Here is a 13,007-nt window from a genome sequence, read left to right as displayed (position 1 = left end):
GGCCACTTTTCATGTGAGAACACTTCAGACTTCCCTCTTCTCCAGGCTAACTGGTTCCTGTTGTTTTGACCATTTCTTTGATGTGTTGGTTCTTAATTCTCTTCTATTGCGGTTGTTCTCCATTTGTTATGTGTTGATTTCTTAAAAAAAGTAAATATGGTCCTCGAATATGGCAAAAATATATTTTTTAGATGTGACCTGATTCTTCTTCACCCCATGTATCTCTCCCTATCCTTTTCCCTCCTGACCAAATTAATGAAGTTGATGATTCATTCTAACTCATCTTCGAATCATGGGTACGAAGTGCAATCTCTAACACTTGGTGTGTTCTCATAAACATTTCTTTAAAGAATTAATGAATGAATGACCTGTATAGACTGGATTACCATTACTGCCACCATTCCGGGTATTAGGTTTCTGGTAATATGGCCTGAGATTTGTATTCATGGAGTTTCATTACTCTATTGAGTTATATCAAGGAGATGGGAAGGTAAAAAAACAAACATATTCTGCCTCTTCTAGTTTCTAGACATGTGACCTTGAGCAAATTATCATTCACTCAGCTTCAGTCTCCTCACTTGCAAAACGACAAATAGAGAGCATCTACCTCATCGGGTTTTTGTGAAGGTTAAATGAATTAGTATAAATCATGTAAAATGTGTAGATGTGTATGACAAAGAGTAGGTACTATGCAAGTGTTGGCTATATAATTATAAGCTGGCATGGAAGCAAACAATATCTCATATACATCTAAGTGTAGTAGAGGCAATGTGAAGAGTAGCACGTACATGTCCAATGAAAAGTAGACCCAACCAGGGAAAGCTTCACAGAGGAGCCACTGAGGTTTGATAGAAGGAAAAAGATTTCCAGGCTGAGAGACCTGAATAAGCACAGGTCTGTAATCGGGAAACTTTTTTTTTCTCTACCACTATTATTAATTACCACAATATAGGAAATGTATACTGTCAAAATAATGTTAAGAAGACAAAAATATCACCACTCACAGATGGAAAACTGTCATTCGTATAATACTTTGGCTTATAAAACAGCTTTCCTACATCATTTCATTTGATTTTCAAAACAAACAAACAAAACCAAAAGAACTAATCAGTACTATGTATAAGGTAAGCTCTATTCTTTTTCTCCTTTATGAGAAGAAATAGAATTCAAGGTGATTGCTAGATAAACAATAACCTTCCTATTAGCTGCATTGATAGTGCAGTTAAAAACCAATCTCCATTTTCAACAGTAACGTCACTAGACAACATAGAATGTACCAGACTTCTGCACTTAAAAGCCCAACAAAGATTGATGGAAAAAACTAAGAACACTTGAATAAATTTGGAAACAATTCTAATTCCTAGATGGGAAGAATAGAAGTAAACACTAGAAATGGCATTGTTTTCCCTAGACAGATTTATATATTTACTGCAATACCAATAAGAAGATGAACAGTACTTGTGTTCATATATCTGTGTTAGTTCCACGCTGTTAAATATGGTGATTTGTTTTCTAGAATCACTCAGTCAACAGGTGTTGAGAACTTAGTATGTGCCAAGCACTGTACTACATACTGGGAAGTAGCTATGAAGAAGGCAGGGCCCTTGTTCTCAAGGAACTTAGGTTTAGCAGAGGAAGACAGAAAAGCTAACACGTAAACAATAAATTAGGTAATATCAGATATTGATAACTATGTAGAAGATAGAATAGTCTATTATGGAAGAGAGCAATATAAAGGGACTTGCTTTATCTAGAGCTGGTGAAGATCTTTCTAAGGAATGATTTTCTAAGGAAAGATACTTGAATTGAGACATCAGTGATAAAAAGGGGAAAGACTGGAGTTCAGTGACATGAGTGGTCTAAAAAAGAAGGAACAGAAAATGAAAACACTAGGGAATAAAAATAAGCATGCAGAGTTTAAGGAAACACAAATTTTAAACATGAATTGAGTGATTATAAACAAGGGTGGAGCAGAGGCAGATGAGGTTGCAGATATAGCGAGATTGTTAAGAACTTGTAGAGCAAGTATAGTTCACCTTTTTAAAGTAAAAATTTTTTTTAAAATTGGGTGTAATGTGACTTGGTTCATTCTGACTTCTAGATGAAGGATGGAGCTTGGAAAGTGGTCGGTGGCAGTTACAGTGCTGTTAGACCAGTTTTAAGTTGATTGTAGTCTCTCAAGGGGAAAAATTCCATAATCTATAACTGTTTTGGATCATAACTTGCCTTCAGTATTGATTCCTAAGTAATTTGTAATCACCTTTTCCAAAAATCTTTACCATTATTAATTTTATGATGAACAAGATCCAATATTTATCATTCCTCACTTCTAAATTACCTTTGATTTAAAAACTGTTGCCATTGGATCGTAAAGAATAAATAACCCCAATATATTTTCAATTCAAATTAAAACAGATTCTTGGCAAGCTATTTGTGCTTTCCTGCATTTCATCATCTACTGTTATTTTTTCTCCTCCACTCCCCCCATTTTTCTTTTCAGTTAAGGTGTTTCTGGCAGTGTTTTTTTCTTTGAATATTTCCTTCTAGTTTTCACTTTCTGCAAGCAATGGGAAAACTGAATACACACATGCACACACAAACATACAAACACACACAATGTTTAATAAGCTAAGAAGCACTTAAGAAAAAGACAAGTCACACACATACCCATAAACAGACATGCCACTAAAGAAGCATCTTGAACAAAATGGAAATGTTTTGAACTGCATCTGCTAGGTCAGTAACCAGAAGTGGTACTTTAGTAAGAGAAGAAACATGTTTAGAGCATAGGCAAATACTTCAGAGAAAATAGTCACTTTTTTCATTATCTAGGTGGGGAATATCTAGTTCAGTGATCATTTTCAATCCTGTTAATGTTGTTAATAGTGGTTTGGAATCTCCAAAGTAATCGATGTCTTAAAATAATATGAGGGTTTAGAAATGAATGAATTACCCAGAATATGCTCTGTTGAAAAATGTTCACATCTGATAGCCTGAGTATCTATGTTGCCCAGGGCTCTCTGAGGTTCTTTTCAACACAGAATTCTTTTCTCTGGCTTCTCACACACTTATTTTCTCTTGTCTTTTCAGTGCTTTTAAAAATAATAGATCCTTTTACTGTTAGGCTTCTCTTTGCTCTCCTGCAAAAGGAGTGAGATCACGCTTCTCCCACCCATGTTCTTTTCATCATAATTCCCCCAAAATTTTTTGGCAATGTCAGCACAGAAAACAATGTCATGCTCTAAACAATGAACCACAGGAGAGTGACTGTGATTTTCTCTAAGTGTCTAGTCTCAGCCTCCTCTCCTATAAAATAGGAAAAATAGTAATTCCTACTCATTCTTCCTCAAGGTTTGGGTGAGAATCAACTGGTAGAGTGAATGTGAAAGTGTTTCACACATGGGAGAATAACATGAATGTGAGTTATGTGAGTCATCTTTAGTATCTCAGATTTACATAAAAATGGATTGAAATAAAATACATGTTGACTTCACCAAGTTAATTTCTACAACGACGTCACAGTCACACCATTCATTTGTTTCATGCATTCAGAATATGTTTGAATGAAAATGCACATGGATGTCGTGTTAAGAGATCTTTAACTCTCTATGTCAATGGTGTGGAACTTTACGATGAATGACAATTTTCTGAATTCTTTGTTAAAAGTATGTTCTTCAACCCAACCTGCAAAGATTTTTAACTCAGTAACTCCAGATGGAGTCAAGGAAAATGCATTTTCAGCAAGGCCTTACAGGTAATTCTGCTGAGGTCATCTGGAACCCTGCTTTGACCAAATGCTGCCGCAGTCTTGGTGTATGGAACTTTCTGCCAGTGTTGTCCCAGATGTCCGTGAGCTTTGGAAATAGTGGACTGGGTTTGGAACTCTGCTTGGTCATTTTCTACCTGAATGACACAGTAGACTGCTGAAACTCTCTCTTTGAGCCTCTGTGTCTGTATTAGTTTCCTAGCACTGTCATAACAAATTACTACAAATTGGGTTGGTTGAAAACAAGAGAAATTTATTCTCTCATAGATCTCAAGGCTAGAAGTCTGAAATCAAAGTTTTGTCAGGGCCATGTTCCCTCTGAATACGCTCTGTAAAAACCTTTGCTTGCCTCTTCTAGCTCCTGGAGGCTCTGGGCAATTCTTAACTGTCCCTGGTTTGTAGCTGCATTACTCCAATCTCTGCCTCCATCTTCACAAGGTATTTGTCTGTTTCTCTGTGTGTTTTCTTCCTTTCTTTTACAAACCCAGTGATTGGATTTAGGGCCCACCCTAAGTGAGTATGGTCTCATTTTAATTTAATTACAACTGCAAAGACTCTATTTCCTAAAATGTTTACATTCAGAGGTTCTGGGAGGACATGAATATTGAGGGGACATTATTCAACCCACTACAGTGTGCTTGTATTAAGAAGATGCATTATGATAACTTTTGGAAGCATCTAGTTGGTACCTTATAGTGGATGCTCAGTAGACAATAGTTTTTGTTCTTTTTGTAAGTATGGCTTAAACACTGGGTCTCAAACACTAGTCTGAAGACCAGGGCTAACTACTTCAGATTCACCATAGGAACATTTGAAAAATACAAATTCTAGGCCATTCACTGTAGATAATTGTTATTCAATAAGTAAGTCTGGGGTGAGGCCTAAGAAGCTGTATTTTTCAAAAGTTACCCAGGTGATTCTGATGTGCATTCAGGCTTTGGAACAACATTCTCTTGACTAAGAATTTATTACCTTATCTATAGAACTGGAACTCAAGGATACCTCACTTATAGAAAATCCGCATAAAGTGTAAAAATATATACTTCTTATAGCACACATGTATTTACAAATGATGATGCTAAAATTAAACAAAAAATGTTAAGGCAAATGCAAAGATATTAAGCTGGTGTATTTGGGAGTCAAATTTTACCTTTCTGATTCCAGTTTTAGAATCTCAAGGAAAACTTTTCTTCTGTCTATTATGAGCTTAAACAGAATTAAATATTATTAGAAGAAAACTACAATAAGGACCAAATACTGTGAGTCACACTCTCTCAAACCATTACTTTCTTCTGCGTGTTCTGGCTGTTTTTCAGTTGAGTTCATGAAGCCTTCCATTCATTCCTTCCACATCCTTTCTAATGAAGTCTTTTTAAAATTAATGTTGAATATCCTTTTTAGAGTTTCAGTAGTTTACAGTGTACCTTTCTTTGGAAATTCCCCATTTGATTTCTGAGTTTCACAAATTTTCTTCTTGCTGAAGAACACTGAGCACAGTGGTTTTACTCACGGCTTAGTGGGACAATTGACATCAGAAGTCTCAGCTTTATAGCCAGTGAAAATCACAGTGACAGTGAATTTACTGTGAATGAAATTTATTTTGTTGATTTCAACACTCCTCCACTCCTGGGGTACCCTGTCCTCTTGTCACCATCAGTTGTCACACTTACTCTGAAAGGAATGTGAAATGGTTATGTGAAAAGAAGAAATTAGTCTCATGTAATAATTCACATCCTTAACATACTTAAACTTAGAAAAGAATATTCAGCTACCTTTTCTGTTACCTTTGTGTATTAGCTTTGGCAACTGGATCTGATGCATTAGAACAGCATGTGGATATCTGCTCTTTCAGCAAGACAATACACATTTCATTCGAAGACTTGACTAGATTCTTTATGCTGAACTCTGGGAGATAAGCTAATTCTCCTGGAGTTGCCAAGGGCAACTCGATCGCACGAGAAATTAGGAGCTACTCTGAAAAAATAATGTCTAGACACATTCTTATATTTCATTTCAGAGAAATAGTCACCTAATATCTGTAATCTCCTGCTGTCAAAACACTGCTGATGAATTCTATGAAAGAGTGAGCATAATAGAAGTGATACTATTTCTGTGTAGCAGGAAACTTCATTTAAGCATAGAATTGTCAAGTAGCACTAACACATTTGACTTTTATATATTTTTTATGTTTGAAATTGTTGACATATGTTCAGGTTATGCCTCCACTTATTTCCTCAGAAATGTCATTCCATTGAAGATTTCCTTCTCTGCTTTCTCCCTCCTATTTTTGTTATGTATTCAATTCCTCAAGTTATAAGTTACAGCTGTGGCTTTTTTCATACTAGATGTTAATTTATATCATTTAGTGTATTCTCTATACTTAACTATGAAGAATCATAGTTGCAATGTGAATATTCATGTATATAAGTGTGACTCTGCCTGGGAAAGTTAGAGAGAAATAAGGTGTCACAGATGGAGATTTGTGAGCCTCCCAGGCAGGCCCTTTTGACGTAGCCATATCTTGGCAGTTACCACCTCTCAACTTCTGGCACAGAGATCCAGAGCCATTTACACCCAGGGTGAGTCAGAAACTAGAGATGACCCATTAAAATGAACTTATGAAAGATTGATGCATAAACCAAATGCTGATGGAGTCATTTCTTGTGAAAAATAACTGGCAAGAAGTCCCAGTACATACACTAGCTCTTCAGTGCAGAATCCAAATCCACCTAATGGAAAATCTATGCCAGAAATCAAGTTATACTCTGAAAGTTGGTAGGTGAATCTGAATTAGAGCAAAGGAGCAGATCATAGGTGAATGACTCTTCAGGCTCCATGTGGGATGTTCTTGCTGACCCTAGAAGCGGGATCAGGAGAGTACTTTCCACATAGGCAGAGTTGGAAATACATTGACAATTGTCTTTTTTTCGTTCTGTTTTGAAATTTTCTTTGCTTTTGACTTCAGACAGAACATCCTTCTAATGTTAATAATTTATTTCTTGGATACCAAAGGATATGTTAGAGTATGACTTTTATATATCATGAGGTAGATGTAGACTAGATTTCCAGATCCTATCTTCCTGTATTGGGTGTTAGAGACATTCTAATTTTTAAGATATTGTCTGTAGATAGTGTTTCTCAGTGGCTAACTGTTTCCACTTTAATAACCTTACCTTATTTCCAAGTTTCCAAGTTCTAGTGACACTTAATGGTAGCCCTCTTTGTGTCTATTCAGTCTCATGTGACTGTCACATACAGTTTTTTATACCTGGTCTATGAGTAGTGAAACCTTACGGGCTAAAGAAAATAAGGTCTTGCCACTTAATATCTTATGTCGCCCAACACTTATACACACAGACTGCCTGTTACAATGAGGTGCAAACTGCATTTTAACCTTGATAGTAGCATGACATAATTAATAGAACAGTTGTGGTTGAGAGTATAGCTGGAAGAACTGGGCATGGCAACTTCTTCCTCAGTAGCTGGGTCAAAGGGAAATGATGATGAGGATGCAGAAGAAAATTTAAATTACATGGTAAAAAAAAAAAAGTGTGTTCAAATAATATTCCCAAAATGTTTTCAGTCAGGTGTTGATGATTAGCTGGGGGATGAGAACCCTTAAGGAAAGAGGGAAAACTTTGGGAAAATTCCTGTGAGAAATGTGATGGGGGAGGGGTGTAAGGAAATACCACTTCCTTTAAGTGACATTATATCCAGAGTTTCACAGATAACTACTAGAAGGGACTGTCTGGATCAGGACAACCGACCAGAGGGCATCAGTCCCTTTTTGGAGTTTTCCAGAATTGCTTCACCTTAAACAACAGGTTCTTTTTTTTTTTCCTCATGGTTTTCAACAAAGCCAAAAGATGTTGGTCGTTCCAAACAAGTTTAACTAAATAGCACATAATAATATGAAGATATTAAATACTGAAATAATAAGAAAATAAACAGTTAAATTTACAAGCAAGAAGTTTACACTCCCAAACTTATTGTCTACACCTTTTTACACATGGAACCTCTAGAAAGAGCCAGGTCATGCCGGTGTCTCTTACTTTTTTGCTCTTGGCAATTGCCATATTTAATTTCTAGGGTATAGGAACACCATCTTACCTATACTTTAAGAGTGTAGAAAAGAGAGATTAACCTATTATCTAATGTTTGTTGTCCCCTTTTAATTTTTCTACTATGAATGGCAACCATTTCTTGAGGTATTATTTGAAATGAACCCAGATTTCAGGTCAATCTTTATTTTTATAGATACATAACTATATAAGCTATAATAGAGAGACTATAGATTTATCGTCTGTAGATGGATAGTAGTCAATCATTCAGGTGGGAAGAATTACATCTAAGCTTTTCTTCACCGGGTGTCATTAAGGAGTTATGAAAACAGTGCTCACCTAGGAAACCAGAAACACTTCAAAATACAGAATTTGTTGACGTACTGTATTAGATATAACAAACATGATGTCCTGGTTAAAATGTAACAAAACCATTTAGTAAAATGCAGAGCTGAGGAACTAAAAAATAAAGGAGATTTAAAGAGGCCAAAAATGGGGAAAATGGAAAACCAGAACAGAAAGCATGAACTGAAGATTTGTCTGCCTGTGAGCATTTGCGGAGGTTGGTAACAAGGGACTTGGGTTTGAATGTCTGGGTGGGAACAGCAAACAGGGCTCCAGTGAGTAGATGATTTGGAATGTACTGTATGGATATTGCCTATACTGCTGTTTCCATTATGTTCATTTCTGTGCAGTGCTGTTCAACCCAATTAAAATGTGTTGACAAAGATAAATGCCTAATAGAAGGAAAGGAAAAAAATGAAAGAAAGGAGGTATAAATGAAGATACATTTGTGTACGTACCTATTTATATGAAACAAATAGTATTTAAAGTACTTTTTGAGTACTCACTTATACTGTAGATTGTTCTCTTTTTTTAAAACTGAGGATGTAATCTTAGTTTTCATTTAATAAGATCCTCAAACTATCATTCAATTTTCTTCCATCTAAAAATGACATTTGAAGAACATGACATAACTTTTTCAATTAATATATATTGCTTCAGGCACTTTAAAATATGAAACACTCAACCTTTGTAAGAAATCACTTAGGGCTCAAATTCTAGATCACAAAATATTTTCAAAGAGGGTGAAAGAAACAATGAATCACTTTTGGCCATTCCAATAAAAAATTCAGAAATAGAAACAAAGAATAAAAACACTGAAAATCGCCGAATATTACTCGGCTCATCTCTGATTTTGTTTTTGACCTTGTGAAAGTTCCCTCTATCTTTAAACTCTCTGCTCTTCAAAAATGGACTTTTTTTTCCAGAACTTTTTCAAAGAGTATACATCTAATGTACTGCCTCAAACAAGTTTGGAATGAAGCAGAATATGAATTATTAAATAAATAACATCTAATGTTTTTAGTCTGGAATAAAAATATTATGGGTGTAAGAAGAAAAGTCTTTCTGTTCCGTTTCGAATCCCTGAGATGAAATTTCCTCTTCTGTGATTCCATTCTCCTCCTAACCCTAAGAATTGCAAGGAGATTTCATCAGGATGAAACTTTACGATTATCTGCTCTTAATAAGGGAGGATCAGGGTGAGTGTGTGAGGAACACCACAGGAAAACATTAACAATTCATTTCTTTTTTATGCCTTTCCTTTAGAGGCCCAATTAAAATGTTACTTAAATTTTATTGCAGCAGTTGTTTATACTTTTGTTGAGAGAGCATTTTAAGCTACACAAGTAGGCACTGAGAAATAGACTGATTATTCTACCCACTCTTAAACCTATAAACATGTCGAGACTTTTCTCAATTAAAAATAATCTAAGAGGAATGTCTGTTTTGGGCACAGTTTTATCTAGCAGTTAACACCAAAGGAAAAAGCAATGTAAAAAATTAAATTACCCAGTAATTATGTCATTTATTTTAGAAAGCCATATTTTTTTTACATAAGGGATTGGCAATATCTATATCTATATCTACATCTACACATATATCTATATCTAGTTTTTTACTTTATAACCTCACATTCTAGTTGTATTAGGGTGTCTGCTTTACTCACTATAAATTAGAAAACATACAAAAAGACAGTTTTTAAAAAAAATTTTCACCTGGCCTTGTACAATATGAGTTCCAGGACTTTTATCAGGGCAGTTGTTTTTTAACTTTCTTCATTTCTCTTTCCTCGGGGCCACATCTTCAAGACTTGTGCTTAAAGTTATCACAGGACTTTCCAGCTTCATTCTCTGAACACTTTGGGAAGATCCAGAATCCAAGGAACTGGATGTGTCTTGAGTTTCTTCATTTCCTGAACAGAGAAACTCATAGTCACCTTCAGAATTTTATTTGTTTATTTATTTATTTACTCTGATTCATTAAAATTTGTTTCTCCTGGTGAATGTTAAAGAAAGTGATGTTATTTTTAAAATAAAATTTTAAATCAAAAAGAACATTCCTTTACAATTTCTGATTACAGTTATCTCTTTGAATCAATTGTCATATACCTTCTCTTGTCTTCCCCTGAGTGTCAGAGGCCCCTGAGACGTTTTCCTCAGTTATATTTCAGATGGTTCTTAGCACTTTGTGTGACACTCAGAGGAGGTATCACATCCTTCAGTCAGTGATCTATCATTAAGTGAGAATTTTTTGGCACTTCCCTGGTGGTCCAGTGGTTTACACTCCACGCTTCCAGTGCAGGCTGAGGGGGTTCCATCCCTGGTCAGGGAGTTAAGATCCCACATGCCGAGTGGCCAAAACAAAAAAAGGGAGAACTTTTCTTCAAGAAAGGCACTAATGGAACATGAAAACTTTTCTTTGTGTGAGTTTGACATATAAGTTTCATTGACCAGCCCCCTCCCTGCATTTTCTTTTTTTAAGCTAAAGCATTTTAAAGAAAACTTCACGTATCATTTCTCCCATAAGTTCATCAGCATGTGCATCTAACTGATAAGAACCTTTGAAAAAAAGACCACATTGCAGTATTACCCAAAGTTAAAACTAATTTTTAAATTTCGTTAATAACAATCCACTTGAATCTAATTTTCTTAAAGATATCCTTTAGAGTTTATTTGCTAAAATCAGGATCCAAAAAAGGTCCACATATTGCTTTTTTTAATTCCTGTTTTTCCCTGTCATTGATTTGTTGGAGAAATCAGGTTGTTTTTCCTTGTAGCTTGTCTTAAATTTGGCTTATTGCTTCCAGTGATGTCATTTTTCTTATCCTACTATAACCCATGTATCCTGCATTCTGGTGGTTAGATCTAAAGGTTTAATTAGATTTAGATTCAATTTGTGGGAAGGATAAGAATGTTTTATAGAACATCATATCAGGAATTACATGATTTATGGTTGTCTCATTTTTAGTGATGCTTAAGCTCATTAGTGGGTTGAGATAATGCCAAAGTGATCCTCTTTCATAAATTCTTTGTCAAATTTCATTTGGTGTTTTTAGTAGATCATGATTGTCAAGTTCCATTATTTCATTAGGTGGTATGAGATAATAATTTTACAATTCTATCAGCCCTTTGCATGTATTAATTGGAATACTTCTTTAAAGAAGAATTTTCACACATCAACTATTTTCTTATCTTGAAATACAATTTATTCAGGGGAGGCAGTAAAAATGATTGATTCATTCACTTTATTACTGAACTTTCAAAATAAGTTTATATCTTGGTAACTTTCAATGGAGACCCATGTGGTGTGTGTGTGTGTGTGTGTGTGTGTGTGTTTAGAGGAAGGTAGCGTGTTGAATTCATGGATTTTACATGTTTAACGTGTTTTATTTTTTTCAATTCAGTATTTTAACACTTCTTGCAGGGTAAGTTTGATGGTAATAAATTCCCTCAGTTTTTGTCAGAACAAATTTTTATTTCTCCTTCACCTTTGAAGATAATTTTGCTAGATACAGAATTCTAGGTTGGTGTGTGTGTGTGTGTGTGTGTTTTCCTTCAGCACTTTAAGTATTTCATTCAACTCTCTTCTTGCTTGCATAATTTCCTCTATAGATAAGAGGAATATTTTCCTCTTTTTCAATATTTTCTCTTTGTCTTTGTCTACAGATTGAATAGGATATACTTAGGTGTGTTTTGTTGGTATTTACCTTGCTTGGTGTTTCCTGAGCTTCTTGGATCCATGATTTGGTGCCTGTCATTAATTTTGAAAAGTTCTTAACCATTACCACTTAAAACATTTCTTCTATATTCTCTCTGTTTTTATTCTCCTCTGAGATTCCTGTTATGAGTATGTTACACCTTATGAAATTGCCCCAAAGTTCCTGATGTTCCAGGGCTTTTTGTTTATTTTTCTCTTTTTTTCCTTTTTGCATTTCTGTTTGGGAAGTTTATATTGATGTATCTTTAAGCTCACTGAATCTTTCCTTGGACGTGTCCAGTCTACTGATGAGCCTATCAAAACACTCTTCATTTTTGTCACAATTTTTTAAATTTCTAGCATTTCCTTATGATTCTTTTTAGATTTGCTATCTCTATAATTAGATTACCTTTCTGTTCTTGCATGTTGTCTACTTTTTCCATTAACCCATAACATATCAATCATAGTTATATTAAATTCCCTGTCTCATAGTTCCAACATCTGTGGCATATCTGAGTCTGGTTCTAATGCTTGCTTTGTCTATTCAAACTATATTTTTACTTGCCTTTTGTTGTGCCTTATAATTTTTGTTGAAAGTTGGACATGTTATATCATGTAATAGGAACTGAGATATTGATACATCAGCCTTTAGTGTGAGGACTTATGTTAACTTAGTTAAGAATTAGGCTAGGTTTAAAGTTTTCTGTCACTATACTTGCCAGAGGTTTCAAATCCTCTAGTGTCATAGTATATGCTGTTCCTCTTAATGTTGGGCTTCCCTACATACTCCTCCTGAGAGACGGTTTGTGTCTTGCAGCTCTTCTAGATATAATCCACTGCAATTATACTGGAACTCTGTTGGTGCATGAGTGAGATGTTAAGGGGAAGAATTCTGTAGTCTTATGATTATAGACACATGTCTTTTTGTAGATATGTGTCTCTGGGTTGTGATCTTTATAAGTGTTTCTCCAGTAGCTTATTTTCTCTCCTCTTCTTTACTCTTTCCCCTGGATCAACTCTTATTCTCAATTTCCTTAGAGACTTTATCTCTATTTATTGAGATTTTCCCTGCTGATATGAGAAAGGAAGGCTAAAAGAGACTGGAGTGGGGGGAATGCCCTTCCTCTACTAGGATGAAA

General features: G+C 35.1%; 1 pseudogene; it reads right to left on the bottom strand.

Annotated features, from left to right (window-relative positions):
- Positions 1-3,896, bottom strand: part of LOC116753943 — a 58,033-nt pseudogene extending 54,137 nt beyond the window's left edge.
- Between the last annotated feature and the right edge of the window lie 9,111 nt (positions 3,897-13,007).

The sequence above is a fragment of the Phocoena sinus genome, chromosome 5 (assembly GCF_008692025.1).
Source record: "Phocoena sinus isolate mPhoSin1 chromosome 5, mPhoSin1.pri, whole genome shotgun sequence".
NCBI classification, from domain to species: domain Eukaryota; kingdom Metazoa; phylum Chordata; class Mammalia; order Artiodactyla; family Phocoenidae; genus Phocoena; species Phocoena sinus.
The sequence above is the reverse complement of the archived record's forward strand: the minus strand, read 5'-3'. Positions and strand labels throughout refer to the sequence as shown.